This window comes from Myotis davidii, unplaced genomic scaffold, assembly GCF_000327345.1.
Source record: "Myotis davidii unplaced genomic scaffold, ASM32734v1 scaffold189, whole genome shotgun sequence".
Classification (NCBI taxonomy): domain Eukaryota; kingdom Metazoa; phylum Chordata; class Mammalia; order Chiroptera; family Vespertilionidae; genus Myotis; species Myotis davidii.
Genome location: NW_006383017.1, coordinates 4,602,346 through 4,609,561, shown reverse-complemented (window position 1 = coordinate 4,609,561; position 7,216 = coordinate 4,602,346).

Below are 7,216 nucleotides of genomic sequence, written 5' to 3'. Positions count from 1 at the left end.
AATGGCTTGTGTTTCAATTCTAGCATCTCAGAGTTTTTCTTTCTGATGAACTATTTTTTTCAAGAGTTCTATTTCTTGTAGATCCTCATGACTCATGCTATATTGAATTATGGGCATTGTGTTGTGATGTCATTTAGAAGGATACAAAGGATAACTTATTTTAGGTAAATCCATAAAACGAAGCTGTCTTGGTACATAAAAGTACTCAAGATTACTTACAAAATTGTTTAATATTGTTAGTGACGAATGTTTCCTATGAGTCATTTTCCCTTTGATGACAGTGCCATCAACTAGTCAAGTCAAAGATTAAATCTACCTGCTCTGGTTCCTGATTTTAAATCCACTTTTTAAAGAATTAGCATTTTCAGATAAAGTGAATGTAGAAACCAGACCAAAACACATTATAGAGCAAAATTAATATTAAGTCAGAACATTTAGCCCTAACCAGTTTGGCTCAGTGGGTAGAGCATAGGCCTGCATACTGAAGGGTCCCAGGTTCAATTCCGGTCACGGGCATGTACCTCGGTTGTGGGCATATCCCCAGTAGGGGGTGTGCAAGAGGCAGCTGATCAATGTTTCTCTCTCATCGATGTTTCTAACTCTCTAGCCCTCTTCCTTCCTCTCTGTAAAAAATCAATAAAAATATATTTTTTAAAAAAGAACATTTAAATACATGTCATGCTGCTGTGTGTCCTGGCACATGTCACTGAGTGAAAACACAATGAAATGTGTTGATCTTCCATTCACCCAGTAAACTCTGAGCTTTTATTAACAACCAGTAGCCTGGTGCACGAATTCGTGCACATTGAAAGGAAATTAATTAGAAGAAATATTTTAATATTGCTATTTGCCCTTTCTCTATAATAGAAGTGTCAACCAAATTCATGATCGACAATGACAGATTGAAACACATGCATGCGATTGGTGCCAGCAGGAACTTTATATGTATAGCACATGAGCGAGTCAACTTAGTCTTTTATATATAGAGAATAAACTTGCTTAATTAGACCTGCTTTCTGATTTAGCAAAACTTTTTCCAGCCCAGTGAAGCACCCCAACTTCTCTTTCAGGTAATTGTCAGCATCACAGCAGTAAATATCCACTTGAACCAGATTATTATTGTAGATCACACGGGGAGAACAAAGGGTAAAATATTTAATTGCAGCAGTGTTTGACTATATTCTGTGCAGTGAGAAAACCTGGTTATTTTCAAGGTCCAGATTTCTTACTTTTCAGTTGGGTCAAGTTTCTAAGCTTTTTAAATCTCTGTTTTCTGGCTAATGAAAAGAAAACAGGATTCCACCGAATCACCTACCTACCTACTCCCCTACCTACCTACTCCAGGACTTCTGTGAGGATCAAATGAGATGAGGTATGGGGAAACACTTCATAGACATTTGGTTAAAGTGTAAAATGTTTGCACCTGGCTATAAAGCAAGTCATGTTCCTAGGCTGAAAAAACTCTAGGAGGCTAGTCACTAGGGAGAGGAAGCCAGCGTTGCTATGTGACATCATTACCCAGCGCCCACAGTGACCATTTCTGGGCTGGGCTGGGCTGTGGCCTGCATTTTGTGCCATGGGGTCTCAGTGTTGTCGGCTACAATTTGGTGGGGTGTCACTCCAGGGAGGTGGTGTGGCCTGTGTCCAACTTGGGAGAAGCCCAGTGTTGCTTTGTGGGTGCCAGGTCTGTGGTGCCATTTCTCTGTAAATGGCCAGTGTACTTCACAGCAGCTCCTGCATTGAGTGTATGCACCCTGGTGGTCAGTGTGTGTTATAGCTATGGGTCAGATGGACACTTAGCATATTAGCCTTTTATATATATACATAACCTCAGCGACAGGATGATGAGAATACAAAAACAAATGTAATTCTCATTTGTTTGAGAATTACAACCAGAAAAGGCTCTATATTGTCATGAGGACCTGGAACTGGAATATCTGGAACTAAACTCCCTTCTCCTTCTCCCTCAGAGCCCAGTGTTTCTCTTTACCTTTGCATGTCAACTGCATCTTGTTCTCTTTCTGAAGGATAGTTTTCTCTTCTTTTCTATGCAACTAGAGCAAGATGACAGCCATAACTTCAACTCCGCTTCAGCCTCAGGTCTGCAGAGTCTCCTAATTCTTGTTCTCAACCCTCATTTCAATGGTCCAGAAGAGAGGCTCTGAGGGACCCATCCGCTGTGGCCAGGATCAATGGGTTGTGTGTTCTGCTCTTCCCACAAGGAGGGGCATGGCATGCAAACTGATTGACCATCCATTCTACTTTTCAGGCCTCCTCAAATCGAAATTTAAATTAATCTCTACATCACATTCAAAAAGCTTTGGCCCCACAAAAAATCTTGTCATGCAAAATTTAAACGATTAAAATAACTCACATAAAACCTGCGCGATTTTCTACTGGGATGTGTTTATAAATGTTCATTGAAAAATCTTTCCATAGCGTTTATCCTAAACTGGTCATTATAAGCAAGTGGTTCTTAAATTTTAGACCACAAAAGAATCTCATATAGATTTTGTTAAACACGAGAATTCCTGTGTCCTACCTCAGAAAGTCCAAGTACATCTGGGGAGAAATAAAGATGTGTACACACGTTCTCTGGGCGTTTCAGTTGTAAATGGGCTACAGAGGTGGAAACTATCTAAGATTAAATAAAAGAAAAATGGAAACAGGGGCTAAGAACTTGAGAGAAAGGTCTTCTGTAGAAGACGCGTCCTTTATTGTGTCTGGGGGATCCTTTCCTGGCTGTAAACTTTCTCAACCACCCAGAGAATGCCAGCCCCTTATTCCTGAGCCAGACTTCCTCAGTGGGTTTCACTGTAGCGTTTATCATGCTGCTGGGATTTGTGGCCAGAAATACCCAGCTATTCCCCCCAAAAGGATGTGCAACATCTCACTTCAGATGAGAACATTTTCTAACCAAGGTAAGTAACGCATTATCTACGCCTGCCAGGCTGGTAATTGATAGAGAAAGCTATTGCTCATGCAGGTTCTGATGGTGAAGCCAGCTTCCCAGGCAGACAGAGCTCAGGTCTCCGAGATCAGCTGAATGAAAATGATTCAGAGTCATTGCAAGCATCTGTCAAGGGAAGAATACAGACACTCCACAGAGGGCCACAGAAACGAGCTTGCACTGAGACAAAGCAGTGTGGCAATCACTTCATTCTGTGTTGCAAGATTCAACTTCAATTAATAAAAATAATACCTATAAAGTTTTATGTTTTAGCTATCCATGTACTACAGAAATTATTTCCTTTAAGTTTCCAAAAATGTAATCCCTCCAGACATTTTTTATATATTTGTTATATGTTCTCAATTCTTGGTGAAGAAATATATATATTTTTTCTTAAACAATAAAATGTTAAGAAAACAACTCTGAAAAGTGTTTTCTTTGGCTTTTTTTTTTTTTTTTTAATTCTCTCTCCTTCCCTTCTGCAGTCTCTGGTTGTAGCTAGAAAGATGTCTCCCAGTTGGCCCCACCCATTTAAGAGAGGAGAGTCATGGTTTGCTCTCTCTGCTCTTTCTCCATCCAGGTGGCTAAGAAGCCTTAATGCATGTATGGAAGGGAATTTCAGCTTGCTCTGTCATTGCTGCCCCACACGTTTCACAGACACGATTCTGCACCCAAGCCAACAGCCTTTTAAACAAGGTGATGGGCACAGCTTCAGGGAAGGTGCCAACTGTGCAGGTAGCCCTGCTCCAGAGTGAGCTGGGCTGGGAGTCACACATACAGTGTTTCTCCGGGTGTGCACGTCTTACACCCACTTAAAGAGCAGCATAGTTCATGCAACACGTTCTCACACAAGCCAGCCTCATCACCTGGGGCTCAGCGGAAGAAACAGCGATCTGTTCTAATACTGAAGCATAACCAGGCTAAGCGGGCCCTGCGGACAACTATTCAGTCCTCACTTCTCCTTCCTCGGGAATTTTTAAGGATTGATTTGGCTCGATGTCGTTTACTAGTTAGTGTTAGAACCTACTTTACACATGAAACATACACTTGTGGATGCAATTTAATCAAGATTAAACAGGAATGTTGCCACCTGGACACATCTAGGCTTACCTATTCCCACCTCATCCGTTTTGCTGCTTCTATTGAGACAATGCATTGATATCATCATACATGGGCCAAACTAAAAGCACTAAAAGTTCCCAGTGTTTTCTCATCTCAGAAATCAGATAAACCTTGCAGAACACCTTCCACATGGCCACTCCCCTGACAGTAAATACCACAGGTTACAGTCAGCACCCTTTCTCTAATTCAGGCAGCAGCTCACTGCAGGGAAAGACTGTGAAATTAAAAAAAGAGACAAGTGCCTAATCATAGTCCCACTATTAAATTGTCAGGAGACCTTGGAAAAATTTCTTCATCTTTCTGAGCTTCAGTTTCCTCACCCGTAAAATAAGAATGATAATATTTTCTCAAAATGTAAACCAACTGCGGTTTACAAAGTACCATTATAGTTGCATCAAAGCTCTCAGCCCAAAGCCTTTTCCTGCCTTTCGCTGGCCCCTTTGAACTTCAGCATTCAACCTCAGGTAGCTGCAGAAATCAATCGCCAGCTGTGTTTCTAAAAGAAGGTTCTTTGTCAAAGTTTAACCTAAAAGAATCTCTCACCCAAGGTACGTCTAGTATCTAGAGTTGGATAAAATGCCATGAAAGGGATGCAATGTGGAAAATTATAGAATAGACCGCAAGTGGCCTCCACAGAATGGCATCATGGGGCTACGTCCATGAATAAGAACTTAAGAGAGTAAAAATATGTAGTCCTGTATATAAGCCATATCAATTCCACTTCAAATAATAAAAAAGTCATAGGGATGTAGGACAGACCAGAGGCTATTAAATGGAGTGGCTAACAGCAAAAGTATAGCATCAAATTCAACCGTGTTCCAGTCCCAGCCTGGCCACATCCTAACTGTGCTGTCTTAAGCAAACGATTTATCCTCTGTGAGCTTCCGTTTTTTTCATATGTAAAAAGGGGGTAATAGCATAGTATTTAATTTATGGTGTTTTATGTGAATAATAAATATTGTAATGAATATATAGAGTGGCACAATATCAGCCAAGTAGCAAATGTTCAATAAATGGTATCAATTATTATTGCTCATGTTTTCTTATTTTTTCTAGACAATTCAGGTCAGGTCTGGTCCACTTTAAGTGCAGAGTTCAGCCTTCCAATGCTCCAAAATGCATGACAGGAACCTGAGGCTTGGGTATCAAAACAAAAAAGGAAGAAAAGGCTTCCTTCTAATGTAAATGGACAGGAAATACTGTGGTGGGGATCAGTAGTGAAAGGTGACGCTAGAGAACTATTTCTAGGCATCAAGAAATATCCAGTCACAAGGAGGCCACACTCTACAACCGTCAAACGACACGTGAATTTTATGAACATGCTCATTTTAGCTCAACGGCCAGCTTTTTTTCTAGAGCGAAACTAAGATACTCAGCCTTGTGTCCAACAGGGAAGCTTTTGTCTTCATCCAAGACAACTGGCTGGCATGGTGGCTGAAATAACAGCACTTTTCAATGCCATTATTTTAGATACCTAGGAAAGGTAGGAAATCTAGTTCTCGGTGTTAAATGGCAGGTATTCACTGTGGAATTCAGCAGATAATCTTTGGGTAAAAGCAATGTTCTCAGGAGGATTCTAGTTTTTATTTACTTCATGGGACCATCGACAGAAAGTTTAAATCATTTCACTGCAGAAGATTGAACATGTCAGCCCCAGTCTACAGCAGTGCTGGGGCTACCAAATAAGATCAGTGTGATATGGAACAAAACCAAAGGAAAATAATTATGATATCACTGCTTTGAATGCCAGTGGGCAAAGAACATTGGTAGTGGTGGTGGTGGTGCAGTATCCAATGAATGAGTTCAAAATCTCAAGTTCAGAAGCTCTTGCTAATCCTGGACTGAATGTTCCAGGAGTCAACGGCTGAAAAATGTTAATAATTTTACATTATTTAAAAATAGCAGGTAACTATGGATATTCATATTATTTAAATATAATATGCTTGTATGTGTGTATGTATGTGTATGTGTGTATACATATTACTTGACATATTGGGGAGACCAACAGAGCATGCAGCTGAGCACTGTGAGATTATGGGATTTATAAAATTCAAATTAGAATGCCTCTGGGTTTTGTGCACAAATGTTCATGGAAGTTTTATTGCTAATTGACAAAAGATGGAAACAACCCAAATATCTTTTGGCTGGTGAATGGATAACCAAAATTTAGCATATTCATAGAGTGGAATATTACACTGTAATAAAAAGAAACAAATTGATAATATACACAGCAGCACTGATGAATCTCAAAAGCATTATGCTGAATGAAAGAAGACTCAAAGGCTACATACTCTATAAATGTATTTTTGTAACTTTCTGGAATCAGCTACACTTCAGGAGCAGAAAACTGATCAGTGATTGCCAGAGGCAGGGGTGGGGTAGCAATTATCCACAAACTGGTGTGAAAATTTGGGAAGGAGATGTTATACAGCTTGATTGTGGTGGAGGCTATAAAAACTCATAGAATCATACACTAAAGTGAGTGAGTTTTACACTAAAATGACTGAATCCCAACACAAATAAAAGAAAAAAAAGTAAGCTGTGCTTAACAAAATTCTGTGGAGGACTAGCACTTCTCAGACATTGCTCTAAGAAGCTGAGCCCTTTCTGAGGCAACCTCACTGAAGAAGCAAGGCCTCGTTGAGTTGCAGTTAACTAGTAGTGGACCAGGCCTGGCCGGGGTCATTCTACTGCATTGCACAGCCCTGAGCCCCAGTGAGAGGCAGCAACAACCACCCACCTGATGCTGGCTTTCTCCTGCCTTCCATGAGGGTTCCCAGTCCCCATACCTCAGCTGGTCTGCACGACATGGCTTCTTCCCAGCTTCATCAGGTTAGTGACTCAGTTCAGATTCTTGGGCACTTGTTCCCTGAGACTTCTCTTTGTCTCCACATTATCAAAAACACGGGCAGGAGAAACCAATGTCCCAAACTGCCCAACTTCTAGGGCCTGGCCAGGCCTCAGCCCTGCACATGCCCCTTGGTTGGCAGAAAACTATTGCAAAAGATCAGCCTCTTTTCTGGAACTCTTCCAGTATAAGTCAAAGGAAGAAGACAAGATCGGAATTAGGGATGAGGTGTGTGAGAAAGATGAAGTCCCCAAGACCTCCCACTGACAATGTATGAATTAGGTCTCAGTGTTTAG